The sequence below is a fragment of the Apteryx mantelli genome, chromosome 1 (genome assembly GCF_036417845.1).
Source record: "Apteryx mantelli isolate bAptMan1 chromosome 1, bAptMan1.hap1, whole genome shotgun sequence".
Taxonomy (NCBI): domain Eukaryota; kingdom Metazoa; phylum Chordata; class Aves; order Apterygiformes; family Apterygidae; genus Apteryx; species Apteryx mantelli.
The window spans coordinates 117121682-117136634 of record NC_089978.1 but is presented as its reverse complement, the minus strand read 5'-3'; positions in this window follow the sequence as shown (position 1 = coordinate 117136634).

The following is a 14953-nucleotide window of genomic DNA, read 5'->3' as shown; positions in this document are numbered from 1 at the left end:
AGCTCACTACTACATACAGCAAGACAGACTGCATCACTACTGGAATGCTGGCTTCAAAATTACCCCATATCCTTCAGGTCTGCTCACTTGAACAAGAAGTGCTATGTGGACAACTGATAAAGGTAAATAATTTTGTTCAAATAATTGATAATTGAATCTACTCTCCTTACATTTTACTGGGAGCTTTATACATGATTACAATTTAAAGAAAATGTATTTACTGAAAGCTTCCCACAGCTGGAATCTCTCTCTAGCATTGCAACAATCTGAAGCCTAGGGTTTGGCTACAAAGATTGGTTCATTTACTTTGTTGGAGACATGCTCTTAAACTCACTTTATGTAGACACATTTTCCATAATGCTTAAAAAAGGTGTGTTTTATTTACATGGGTAAAACTTATTACACATACTGCATCAATCTTGGAAGATTACCACATAGCATTGGGTTTACTTTTCAATTTACCTAATAAATACACTCTGGAAACTGGTTCCTATTCCCCAAATTCCTTAAGGAACAGCATAATTTTTGAATTGCCTTGGAAAGCAGAAGCTCACTTACCATTATTATTCCTTGATATTCTTGAAATTATTAGTGAGAGTGTTTAAAACAGTATTTATCCTTTTTGTCCTTGGGTTGAAAAATCTTGCTGGCTGATTTCTTCTTAAACTGAATTCTTTCAGGAGGAAGTGGTCTCTGTTTCTGGACATGTCTTCAACTAACAACTCCAAAGCCTAAGCTGGGAGTTCAGGCATCAGAAGTATCTGGTACTCCAAGACCTGTCAAACCATCAAAGAGCTCTTCCTTGTCACAGCAGAGTCGTGGAAGAAGGTTTCCCTCCTATCATTACCACAGCCGTTCAGCAGGCTGAGGAAGATGGGCTGTACTGTGAGACTTTACTCACAGTCTGAGATGGTCCTTTTTAAAAACTGAATGTTGCCAGTGACAGGAAGATTTTCTTGTGTCAGCCCCAGAGTTCAAGAAAGAGAGGAGGGATGAAGGGAAAGTCAGGAAGGTTGGTGGAGAGAAGGGGAGACAACAACTCTAAAAACCAAATGATAGTGATATTATAGTGATAATATCGTGATACTATCAGGCTGGTAACAAACCTTGGTCCAGAGAAAAATGTAATGAATAGGGGCTTTACAAGACACATCCTTCCACCCTTCTCCAGACAAGCAGACGAATGGGGAGAGAAGCCTGTGCCCCTGTGACCAAATAACATTTCTGCTTGTGATGATTCTGCCAGCTATGAATATAATCCATTTTTATAAACAATACTAAGGCTCTGAAAGAACCTCCTGCCAGCATAATTCCTGTAAATGCTCTCTAGATCCAGCTGCATGGGATTTTTCAAATCATTTTGCAGAACACAGTTGTAACTCCATACTCTAGAAACCTCAGGTCTCAGATTCAACCTTGTTTATGGAAAAGTTGATAAAGGATGGAGGAAATCCATTCAGTTTGGGACTATACATTCTTGTTATCAGTGCTTCTCATGACGAAGTAAAAGTGGGAGAATAGATATGTATGTCGATGAGGATAAGGATCTCATCTTTTAAACAACCTAAGAATCAAGAGTAAAGTAACATTCTATGACAATAAGATTCAAGGCTAAGAAATGGCCCTGTTCTTCATTCCTTGTTAGAACAAAACTAATAAGATCACAAGAGACGCATCAGGCAGAAAGATTTGTGTAATTTGCTCTAATTTTTCACTAGAAAGAAAAAATGCCACTCACTTTTATTAGTACTATAACATTAAAATGGAAGGCATTTTAAGGAAATATGAAGAATGTTTTTTCTCCCTTCTAAGGAATGCACAATCCAAATAATTAAAAAAAAAAAGTGGGGCACATTTTTCCTACACCTTTACATACGTATACATTCTTAAACACTCTTATTCATGGGCTATTTACGCTAAGAAGACTAAAGATGCCAACCAGGGAAAGAATATCCATATTTGAAACATAAATCATAAGGGACGGATTGTCTCTGCCATTCCCTGAGGAATATGGTTTGATGGGATTGATGCTCAAAAAGTCCACAGCTCCTCTTCTCCAGACTTGTATATGAACTTTCTAAACATGCTTTTGAAGTTGTAATGGGCAATAATTTACTTTCTCCCTTTTCCATTCTGCATCAGGAATCTATTATGCTTTCTACACAAATGTTTTCCATTCCAATAGGTGGAACTGATAATTTATCAGAGAATTTATTCTAAAGTATTCTGGAAAATATTCCGGAACGAAATATAAAATAAAATAGAGTAAAATAAAATATCTGCAAGAAACTTTTGAAAGTTAAATCTCCTGAAATTGGATTCTAAGCAGAGTTCCCTCTGACTCTTGTAAGAAAAAATTTAAATTGAAATATTTTTTTGAGTCTGCCTACTCAGGCAGGAAGGAGAGAAATACAGGCATCTGTATTGTAAAAAATGGCTGTAAATAAGGCAATCTGAAAACACTTTCTCCAGAAACATTATTTTTGGAGTTAAAATAGAAAAGGAAAATGCTTAGTTTATGAATGGTGAATGGTGCAAGGCAAGGTGCAAGGTAATTAAAGAAGAAAATATAGGGTTTTTTTTTCCTATTCACTGTTATAATTAATGTCTGTAGTTAGTTGGTTAATTAACTTCCCTTGTTATTTGACTGGATTTGATGAATGAAGAAACAACAAAAAATGTCAGAGGATATCAAGAGACAGATGACACCCAAAATGATGCACATACATGCTGTATCTCACATACAGACACACATTTGCATCTAGACACATACATAATACATTCCTTTCCATCCGAGGAAGCAGAATGAATCATTTGGTATTATTTGGCTTATTTTAAAGCAAATTAGAAAAATCATAGTGCATATACTGACTAGTGTTCCTTCAAACAAGACTTAAGCCTTATTTCTTTTTTTGGAAAGTAATAAAATACTAGCACAATATAAGTTCTTGTTTAACATCAAAATCTAAAATTATTACCAAAAGAAATATGAGCCCTGCAGTGAATGCTATTTCATCAATATTTTAACATAATATAAAGGGAAAAGCTGGAGAATATTTTAGTTTTACATTACAGACAAATGATAGTAGTAAGAAGAAGGACAATGCCTCAGAAGAAAGAGTTTTGAAAAACTTAAAAAAAAAAAAAGCCCAAACTTGTATTGGAATTATTTTGTATGGAATTGAAAAACAGATTTAGAGTAATAATAACTAATATATTACCTATAATCTAAGCTAAAGCATTATAAAGCTTTGGAAAAAGATTAGCTAGATGAAAAGTAGAAGCTTTCTTGTATGAGACAGATAGTACTAAAGATTTAAAATATGACTATCTTCAGGATATTTGTCCAAACCCAATTACAGATCATCAGGCAATCACAATTCACACAGCTCCCTTTGCAATAGCTCGATTTTAATGTGTCGAAGGAAACCGCTATGACAGTCATCTATCTACATTTTGTTTATTGCTCTTGCTCCGCTACATCTAATTCAGATCATGTGTCACTTGTCATGTAAATACAAACTTTTCTAATGTATTAACTCCTGGCTCCATTTATAATGCTTTCTAAAACATCTAAAGTATTAGCTAATATGAAAATATTATTCACCAAATGTCTCACCTATAAAACAACAGTTTGGTTTTCAATTAATGAATTTTAGGAAACAGACTAAAATTGCCTGCAAAACTCTAATTCGTAAACAGTTTGAGGAGCTACATCTTCAATAAGGTATTCTTGAAATGCTATTTGATAGTAGAAGAGTACATTTTTGGACTGATCCTACTTTGGGAATGAGGAAGACATACCTATCACATAATTTTAACACTATAAATCTTACCACTGATTAAAAATTTAAGATGGACAGATATTCCTAAATATTATCTGCTTATTCATTTCTGGTATATCATCTAAAGCCTTTCAATCCTGATAGCACTGTTTTCCATTAAGTGTTTTCCTTTATCAGCACAGTTTATCGGTTTATAGCCCTGTTTTCTCAGAAAGGCAAAGACCCCAAAAACCTTTGTAAGTAACTCTGGGACTACAGAGATCTGGGTGACAGAACGACATGGTTAAATGCAGTGCTCGCGAAAAACAGGCAAAACATTCTGTAATATTCTGGGGGTTCATTTGCAGGGAATTCCATTTGTTCAAGGCTTTCTCCTCTTTTGATGGCTTTCTGCCATACAAAGTGTACAATGAAAAGTGGGGGCAGGGATACAGTTGTTCAGTCACTCTGTGCTTGGTTCACTTGGCTGCGCACAGCCGTCCCGGGCTGTGCGAGAGGCTTGGGTGTACCTTGCCTGGCCTCTAGATGCTTTTCCAGAGAGTCTCAGGCCTCCCACAGGTCCCGAGTCATATCTGTCAACCCTGTCAACCCTCTTGGCTATTTTAAGACATCTTAAATGGCATTAGATACTTACCTTTAAGCAACTGAATGAAGTTTAAATATAAGCTGGAAAACAAAGTCCCGTAATCATACTTTTTTTTTTCTGAGATACTATAAACATTTACAGTATATTCTCCCTAAGCAGCAAATTATTTTGTACTTAAGCATACTGCATATAATTTTACCTCCTGAACTATAAAGGTTTATATGTTATTTATTTAGTTTTGACCAAGAACAACATTCTTAATTGCCAATATTTTTTGCAGCATGGAAAATCTTTTTCTAAGTCTCCTGCAATTTGGGAATAATTTGTTGTCAAAAGAGGCTTTCTGCTTGATCCAATTCTTTATGCACTATTTCCTAAATTGCAGGTTGGATGAGGATTTATCTGTATTCAAACATTTGTCAAACAATGGACAACTCTGGCTGGAAAACATTCATCTTAGGTTAAATTTAAGTCTAATAATACGTGGACTGACTCTTCATAACCAAACCAAAACAAAACAAAACAAAAAACAGTGGTGAAATGAAGTCTTGTTTGCCATACTGAAAATGAAAACTAAAGGATGTTACAAAATGAATAAATTCTTCAAAGTGCCAGATCTTACCCAAATCAGGATAGGAGTAAAAGGGAATACCTTGCATCTTAAGTGAGAATTTATTTCTCATGAAGCTTAGTGGAAATACAGATGGAGAAGAGAACTAGATGATGTTCATCCTTATAGCTCCACCAAAGTCAAGAGAATAAACAGATTTCACAGTATCTGAGGATTAGTCCTTAAGAGATCAAAATTTAACAGATTTTTATCCCTGGAAAAAACACTTAGTACCTTTAAAATCTGCTCTGGTGGAATTCCTACTCGTAAGACAGACGGTCTGAGCGTAGTATCGTGTTATTGAACCACAAGTATTGGTTCAAAAGAAGTTCTTTTTTTCAGCAAGCTAATTTGTTCCCTGGTACTGAAATGGCTTCACTGAGACAAATCAGTTAATGAGAAACCTTTCTTTGCTTTGGGGGTCCATACCTCTCTTCAGCCATTACTCTGCTTTCAGTGACTTTACACTTGATAAAGCAGAAATGCAAATTCTCAAATAACGTTACACTGTAAACATTTACTAATCTTTTGTGAAGGGTTAGACAAACTAAATTACCAAATAAAGAGTTGCTTGCATTGGAGTAAAATAACATGCATTGCATAAAATAATCCTTTTTTCACAGGGAAATTTGCAAGGTGTCTGAGGCTTAAGAGCTGTATCATATATTCCCACTGATGTTAGAAGTCATACTGCTATGGCACATAAATCTATTCACATTCACTACATTATTTCAAATGGAAAATATCCTTGATCCAAGAAATGACTCTAACCATTTTCAGTGTGACTGTTGTTTGAAATTATCATAGAATAGGTTCTGAAAATACATATAGGTTTTTTGGTTGCTATTGGGGTTTTATTACTGCAGAGATCTTTCTTTATTTTGATTTTTTCTTTTACTGTAGCTTTCTCTTTCCTGGAGTAATGCATAAATTCTCATGAAAGCATGCATTTAGCTGAACGGTCTAAACGGAGGCCAGCCTTAGCAATTCAGTGGTGGTTGCAGCCAGGGCCAGGTTCTGCCACAGAAAGCTGAAGATAAGCTAACAGGCACAGCAAGAGAAGGATTTTCTTACGCCAAATCCATGTGTTGTTTACTCCTGACCTGGGGGCAAAGAGTAAGGAGTTGGCTGCTTAGATTGCTCGGGGCTTGTGTTGGTTGATCGCACCACTCAAAGTAAAGCCAGGTTAAAAGGCTGCTGGTCCGGAGAGGCTGTAGCATTGCAGCTGGGTGGCCTGGGGAATAGGAAACCAGCCTGTATGGGCCTTGAAGAGATGTTATTTGCACTTTATCCTTTCAGTGGCAAAAAAAGCCAAGATTAAGAGAAACATCAGGGATCCTTACTTCTAATCATTTGCTGTTAAAAAAGTGGTTTCTTTCCCTTCCTTTTGAGTGAAATACTAATTCCTCTGTTTTTAAACTAATCTGTGTGTCTGTATTACAAAATTACCTCATAATCTGATATGTTTTATGTGCATTCTAGCTTTGGGGTTTGTATATTTTGAGACCAATGAAGCTATTACATATGAGTACTGGCAACTAAAATTTTAAATAGTCAAAATGAAATTTCAATAAAACATCTTTTGTTTGTTTGGAGGTTCAGGGTGATAAAGTGAATAAATTGACTAAATAGTTACAGAAATTTTATTAAAAGCAATAAAATGAATATTTATGCTCTCTAGAAATAAAGATACTCTAATTATGGGCTTACAGAAAAAGGTTCCATTTTAAATGTCAGCTGTCTAACAGAGTTTTCTCTCACACGATATCATAGGAAAAAACACACAAACAAAAAAAAACAAAACCAAACTCAGGAATGAAGTCTCTGAGCAATAACTAAAGAGTCCCGAGACCCTAAATGGTAGGTTCTGAACATCTGTGTCGGACACCCAGACAACGTGACATTTTATCCTCCTCACGTCCCACAGTTCACACATGCAATTAATGCACGCAACCTTCTTCTGCAGGGCAAAGCTTTAAAACAAAATATGCAGAGAGATGAGGCAAACCATCTAAAAGGGAAGAAGGGGAAGGAATAAAAGTGTGGCAAGCAGTTTTAGCGTTAGCCATTCATATTGCTGCATTACCTCTCCAGCTGGCAGCAGTCGCTCGCTCTTGCAATTCCTCCCGCTATGCAGCAAGGCTGCTGCCAGGGCGAAGCTGAGCTGCCACCAGCTCCTGCCGAGAGGGGCAACGCCGCAGCTACCTACCTGCTTTGCTCCCTTGCCGCATTCGCCCGCTGTGCTGCTTGCACTGCCACGGGGGCCTGCACGGCCCCGTGGTGCTCCCACTCAGAGATCTAACATGTCAAGAAGCTAATCTTAACCAAAAAAAAAAAAAAAAAAATCCTGATTTAGCTCCCTATAACAGATTGTGGTGGAGTCAAATGAATTCCAGAGCAAGCATAAGGGCAGATGCTAGACCACTGCTTTTGAGAGCAGCTAGCCATGGATCTCAGTATGGCTGCATTTCCAATTGACAGACTTTTCTCAATATTCCTGTTAAATCCTTCTTTGTTTCTTTTTCTCTCTAATTTCCAATACAGTGCAAAATTCAATTCAATGCAATTCAATGCAAATTCAGTTTTGAACTTGAAATCAAGTTTTGATCTTTCTTGTTGATGTGCTATTTCCATTAATAAAGATGCTGAACTGGAATATAGTTAGCAACTGTTGATCACTCAAACTAATAAAAAAAAATATAATTTAGTCTCCTAAAGAGAAAGTGTTCAATTTACAAAACTGAAAATGAATAAAGAAATAAGATTCTATCTTAAATTTTACAGAATACCAGTTCCCAATATAGTATATAGTTCAAAAAAAAAAAATCTTAATGGACCACTCTATATAATCTATTCCTATTAAACTCTGACTCATAAATTCTATAATTTAAATAGAGATGTTTATAATTTACAATCCCTTGAATTCCCCATTAGAATCAAAGAGAATTCAAACAGAAATTATTCCACCTTGCCTACAGAGAAACTAAGCAGATCTTAAAATTAAAAAAACCCCTACCTTTTTCCCTTGTAAGGGTATGACGGGGGTGATGCCTGGCCTCCCGGCAGGGGCAGATACACAAACACAAGGCACACTATGGTTGATACTGAGCATTTATTACCCCTGTGTCTGAGTGGGGGTTCCTCCGCCATGTCCAGATGGAGGCAGTAACGGAGCAGGAGAGTCCCTGGCACCACTGAGCATCGATCCATGGTGAGGAATGCCGCAGGGGCACTGTGGGATGTTTTTGTGTACTATACACACGTGCAGTAAGCACACTGAGCTCATGGCTAATCTCGATTCAAAGCCCAGGTGTAGTGGCACACTGGCACAGGCTCAGCCACGTGGCCATGGGTCAACATGCCCTGTTGATGCTCCCTTTTCTCACAGGACGGCCTGGCCAGCTTCCATCGCCCATCTCCTTGACATCCTTCTGCACTTTCCCATACATCCCTGAAGCTCACCAACAGGACAACGTTCATCTGATTGTAAGGAGAGCAAGATATGATTTCCCCATCATCAGTTTACCTCTTTTCTGTTTTACTTTTTTTTTAAATACTCAAGATGGAGATTTTCTTTTCAGGGGTCAAAATAAAACCTGTATAACTAAAACGCTCCAAAGCCAAATTAGTTTTGGAATGGACCATATAATAGCAAATGGTATTATTGTATTTCTTCCCTATTGCTCTAATAGGAGCCATGTTGTCAAAACCCTCTTGCAAACAGTATACCTCAACTATGATAAAGCATTCAATATACTTCCTTTTAAGAACAAAGTGAAAACATGCCCTATCTTTGGTAATGGTATTACCTATGCTTTCTTTTTTATTTTTTTGGCCAATGTTGTTGATTACTTTCTTCTAAAAACAAGTAGTTTACATGAACGACTGATTATAGACAGAATTGTTTGCTTATCTTCAGCATTTGTATTATTTGTACAGGTTAAACTAGTGATTTCCACAGGCAAAAATGGATATTTTATTCTAGTTTGCTAAATATTGACAGCACAACTCTATAGACTGAATTATATCAATCTCAATGTGGTGGTGCTGGACTCAGTAATTAGATACAAATCTGCCCAGGACTGAGAAAACACTTAACACTATACAAGCAACTATACCCTTGTACTAGGAGGAAAAATTCCATTGGTGTGCTACCATATCTTCTTTCCAGATGTTTGGCCAGAGGATGACAAAGCAGCCTGGTGGGATATCAATATCAGTTAAAGCTCCTGAAGTCGGAATGTTTAGTTATTCATGTAAGTGCAGAAAAATGTGAAGACAGCAATCCATCTAAAACTGCTGGTGACAAATGGATAGGGGGCTGTAGCTGATAATCTTTACTCTTTTATATCAAATTAGAAGCAGATGACAATTTTCTGCCAGCTGGAAATATAAAATGTATCTAAATGTGTGACATTATAAAAGTTTGAAGGTATACTAAATAATTAACACACACAATTATATAAAAAGGAGGTAACACTTGGCCAGAATGTATGGCCTTTAAAAAGATTGCATTGAAAGTCTTTACCTCAAGTTATACAGAAGATCAGACTAAATTATTTTTAACTAAATTACTTTTAATCTACTTTCTAGATTTCTTAGAAGAAAAATGGAAAAAAAGGACACACACAAAAATAATTAACTAAAGAAGAAATATATTTTTAGAAACCTAAATTCAGTAGAAAGATTGTTTTGACAACTACTGGATTTCTATTTAAGAAAATGTTACTCTTAATTAACAGTTTATCTGGTTAAGCTCTATTTAATGAAATATTCTTGCTCCGTGTAGATTATAACAGAAGTCATCAGAAGTAACCGTGGCTTACGTTAAATACATTACACTTTAAAGGCCTTATCTAACTTTAAAGAGTTGTTAAAATAATATTTTAGAATGGAATTTTTCATTTCTTTCCTCAAATTAAGATGAAAATCTAGCCTAAGATGAAAAAATTATAATTTCCATCAATACCCATCAAAATCCTTTTATCTTCAGATTAAATAGACAAAACTTCTCTGCAAATCTCAAGTTCAAGGAAGATGATTTCCTATAATATTCATCTGACCCACATTTAGTGCAAGAAGAGCAACATAGTTCACATGTTGTTTACACAAAAGTGTAAATAGAAAACTTTGAATGGCAATAGATACAGTGGGTAATAATATATGAATATCTATGTGAATATATATTATATATATAATAATATATGAATATCATTTTGATTGATTAAGAAAACACTATCTTCACATACAAAGGGAGAGGAAAATAAATTTAGCTTAATTTCTTGCATTTAATTTCATATTATGAGGGTGTTCCTTTGATTCCTTTGGGAGTTTTTTCTTTCTTTTCTTTTTTTTTTTTTACGAGGCTGATATATAATATAGAAAAGATGGACAGGATATATATTGATTTTGAGAGCAAAAGATTGCTTTCATTTCCTTCCAAGTATGAAAGAAAATACAGCGTTAATAATAAATGCTTTATAAAGACAGTAGATGTTATACACACAAAACAATGAAGACAAACCCTACCATTACAGCAGGAAAATTTGAGTAAACCACATGCTTGTAAAGAGGCATGGAGTTAAGAGGCAGCAAGAATCCTAAGGAAAGTAAAAAAATGTAACATTAACATTAGAAAATGAAATATGGGGTTTTACTGTATTAAAATTTTTTGAATAGCATGAAGGCCAGATAATGTTAAAACAAAAGGACTTAAAAGGTTCAAAGAAACCAGTGTCCAAAGAAGATGATATTAATGATAAATGTTTTTATGCTAACAAATTAAAAACGGCTTATTTACAAAAGAGATTAATTTAGCAACTATTCCTATGAGCTACAGTTTTCATATTGGTATGAATCTAAAGTTTTATTTTCTTCTTCAGCAATATTCCTTAAGTATTTTCAAATACCTGTAATATTCTGAATTACTCTCAGAAAGGGACGATACACAGGAAAAGAGCCAAAAAACATTAGAAGGCTATGCATTTGTTATGCTGTACAGTGAATTAATAATCACTGTGTTTCTGGCAGCACTTCCTCTTAAAGCCAATAATGCATTAAAGCAGCACTGTGAAACAGGGCAAGGATGCAGACTGAAGAGGGTATGAATAAAATTACTAAATCAATATGAAGGATCAAGTAAGTCTAGTAAGAAAAAGGGTACTGTACTAAACATGCAGCGCCAATATATCTCTCTATATCTTTTGCTGAAATATTAACAATGCTGAAATTATCCTTCCTAATACGTCTTTATATTCTGCAATGCATTTTTCAGAAGGGATACATTTTACATGGCAAACTCTTTTCTTTGCCCTAGACAAAACAGCAATTTGAAACTGATTTACTACTCCATTTACTGTTGATGAAACACATTTTTTCATAAAGTTCAGATCTCAAAGGACTGAGATTGATTGTTTCACACAATATATGGTGACAAAAAGATTTACAGTTTTTGATCAGAGCTCCTGGTATAGGCACAGGCGTCATGCGGTATTACTTCGAAGACAGTGCGCATTTTAAGATGAATTGGGTCCTCAGGAGGACCTCTGGTGAGCTACCAGGCTTAAAGTGTAAAGTCACAATTGTTCTGACATTGTTGCATTGCCCGAGTCTGTCTTTCCATTTCATATATTTAATAACAGGCTGATAGATATTTTATATCAGGTAGTTCAGCATTTTATTGAGAAAAATATGCTTCTGTGACCAAATGAGTATAAACTATGGAGAACTACACCTTGCCCAGCATACAATCAGGAAAACAAAGACAAAATCCAACATTATGGGTTTTCCCTTTTTTCCTCACAAAAATGAACAAGAAAAGAAATAGGTGTGGAATTATGACTTTTTGTACCTGAAAAAAGCCATCAGCTCATGTTGTAAAGAGGAAATATTTAAAAATGGATTTGGTTGCTATAAGATTAGCTCCAAATCCTGCAACTTTATTTCTGTGTGAAAAACCTACCTTCCTGTGGCAGAACTGCCAAAGGAACAGAGGTAGGAAGCTTATTTCAGAGAGTTCAACTGGAAATCAAGCAAGTCAAAGAGCTATTTTCAGTAGAAATATTTTTTCAGTAGAAATATTTTTCCTTTCTCTGATCTGTCTAAAGAAGTAATTCTTTCTCTTTCCTCATCAGTACTGCGCCAAGATTTAATAATTCATTTATACTTCAGAGACATGTCGAGACTGCTAATCAGTTAAGAAAGAGATGGATTTTATGCATAATAACTTGATGCGTGTCTATGTCAGACAGATGTGCACAGTTATAACATTCACACCCTTAAAACTGTTATATGCTCTAGCAACTTCTGCTTGAGTAGAATTAAATTAAATTAAAAAGAATCAAATAAGTAAACCCTTACATTTTTCACAAGTTTTCAAATCAATTTACCTGCAATTGCTTAGGAGACATTTACAGCAAACAGACAAGTTTAAAATGATTTAAAGATTTTCAAAAAAGGATTTGTACCAAATATATTAATTATAAACCACATTTCTAGTTAAATAATATATATAACTAAAACACAGTTATGTCAGATATGCTAAAAATAGTTCATTTAAATACCTTTATTTTAAAGGTATTTCATGATGGAGCTTTAAGAAAGTATTTAGATTGCAACAGGTTAAGATCTTTCTTTGGACTGGTGTAGCTTCTGCCTACTGTAGTTATTTTACTCCTGCATGTGCATCATCACAGTGTGTTGAATACAGGCATACCTCAGAGATATTGCAGGTTTGGTTCCAGACCACCGCAATAAAGTGAATACTGCAATAAAGTGAGTCACATGAATTTTTTGGTTTCCCCGTGCGTATAAAAGTTATGTTTACACTATACTGTAGTCTATTAAGTGTGCAACAGCATTATGTCTAAAAAACCAATGTACATACCTTAAGTAAAAAATACTTTATTGCTAAAAAATGCTAACCATCATCTGAGCCTTCAGCGAGTCGTAATCTTGTTGCTGGTGGAGGGTCTTGCCTCGATGGTGATGGCTGCTGACTGATCAGGGTGGTGGCTGCTGAAGGCTGGGGTGGCTGTGGCAATTTCTTAAAACAAGACAGCAATGAAGTTTGCTGCATCAGTTGACTCTTCCTTTCACAAAGGATTTCTCTGTAGCATGCGATGCTGTTTGATAGCATTTTACCCACAACAGAACTTCTTTCAAAATTGCAGTCAGCCCTCTCCAACCCTGCCGCTGCTTTATCAACTCAGTTTATGTCATATTCTAAATCCTTTGTTGTCATTTCAATCATGTTCACAGCATCTTCACCAGGAGTAGAGCCTATCTCAGGAAACCACTTTCTTTGCTCCTCCATAAGAAGCGACTCCTCATCTGTTCAAGTTTTATCATGAGACTGCAGCAATTCAGTCACATCTTCAGGCTCCACTTCTAAGTCTAGTTCTCTTGCTACTTCCACCACATCTGCAGTTACTTCCTCCACTGAAGTCTTGAACCCCTCAAAGTCCTCCATGAGGGTTGGAAACAACTTCTTCCAGACTCCTGTTAAGGTTGATACTTTGACCTCCTCCCCTGCATAACAGATGTTCTTAATGGCATCTAGAATGGTGAATCCTTTCCAGAAGGTTTTCAATTTGCTTTGCCCAGATCCATCAGAGGAAGCGCTATCTATGGCAGCTATAGCCTTACAAAATGTATTTCTCAAATAATAAGACTTGAAAGTCAGAATGACTCCTTGATCCATGGGCTGCAGAATGGATGTTGTGTTAGCAGGCATGAAAACAACATGAATCTCATTGTACATCTCCATCAGAGCTCTTGGGTGACCAGGTGCATTGTCAAAGAGCAGTACTATTTTGAAAGGAATCTTTTTTTCTGAGCACTAGGTCTCAACAGTGGGCTTAAACTATTCAGTAAACCATGTTGTAAACAGATGCGCTGTCATCCAGGCTTTGTTGTTCCCTTTATAGAGCACAGGCAGAGTAGATTTCGCATAATTCTTCAGGGCCTGAGGACTTTCAGCACGGTAAATGAGCATTGGCTTCAACTTAGTCACCAGCTGCATTAGCCCCTAACAAGAGAGTCAGCCTGTCCTTTGAAGCTTTGAAGCCAGGCATTGACTTCTCCTCTCTAGCTATGAAAGCCCTAGATGGCATCTTCTTCCAACAGAAGGCTGTTTCATCTGCATTGAAAATCTGTTGCTTAGTGTAGCCACCTTCATCCGTTGTCTTAGCCAGGTCTTCTGGATAACTTGCTGCAGCTTCTACATCAGCACTTGCTGCTTCACCTTGCACTTTGATGGTATGGAGACGGCTTCTTTCCGGAAACCTCATGAACCAACCCCTGCTAGCTTCAATCTTTTCTTCGGCAGCTTCCTCACCTCTCTCAGCCTTCACAGAATTGAAGAGAGTTCGGGTCCTGCTCTGGATGAGGCTTTGGCTTAAGGGAATGGTGTGGCTGGTTTGATCTTCTATCCAGACCACTGAAACTTTCTCCATATCAGCAAGAAGGCTGTTTTGCTTTCATATCATTCATGTGTTCACTGGAGCAGCACTTTGAATTTCCTTCCAGACCTTTTCCTTTGCCTTCACAGCTTGGCTAACTGTTTGGCGCAAGAGGCCCAGCTTTCGGCCTGTCTCGGCTTTCAACATGCCTTCCTCACTAAGCTTCATCATTTCTAGCTTTTGACCTCAAGTGAGAGACGTGCGACTCTTCCTTTCACTTGAACACTTAGAGGCCATTGTAGGGTTATTAATTGGCCTAATTTCAATATTGTTGTGTCTCAGGGCATAGGGAGGCCCCAGGAGAGGGAGAGAGACAGGGGAACAGCCGGTCGGTGGAGCAGTCAGAACACACACATTGATCAATTAAGTTTGCCGTCTCATATGGGCACGGGTTGTGGCGCCCCAAAACAATTCCAATAGTAACATCAAAGATCACTGATCACAGATCACCATAACAGATACAATAATAATGAAAAAGTTTGAAATATTGTGGGAATTACCAAAATGTGAC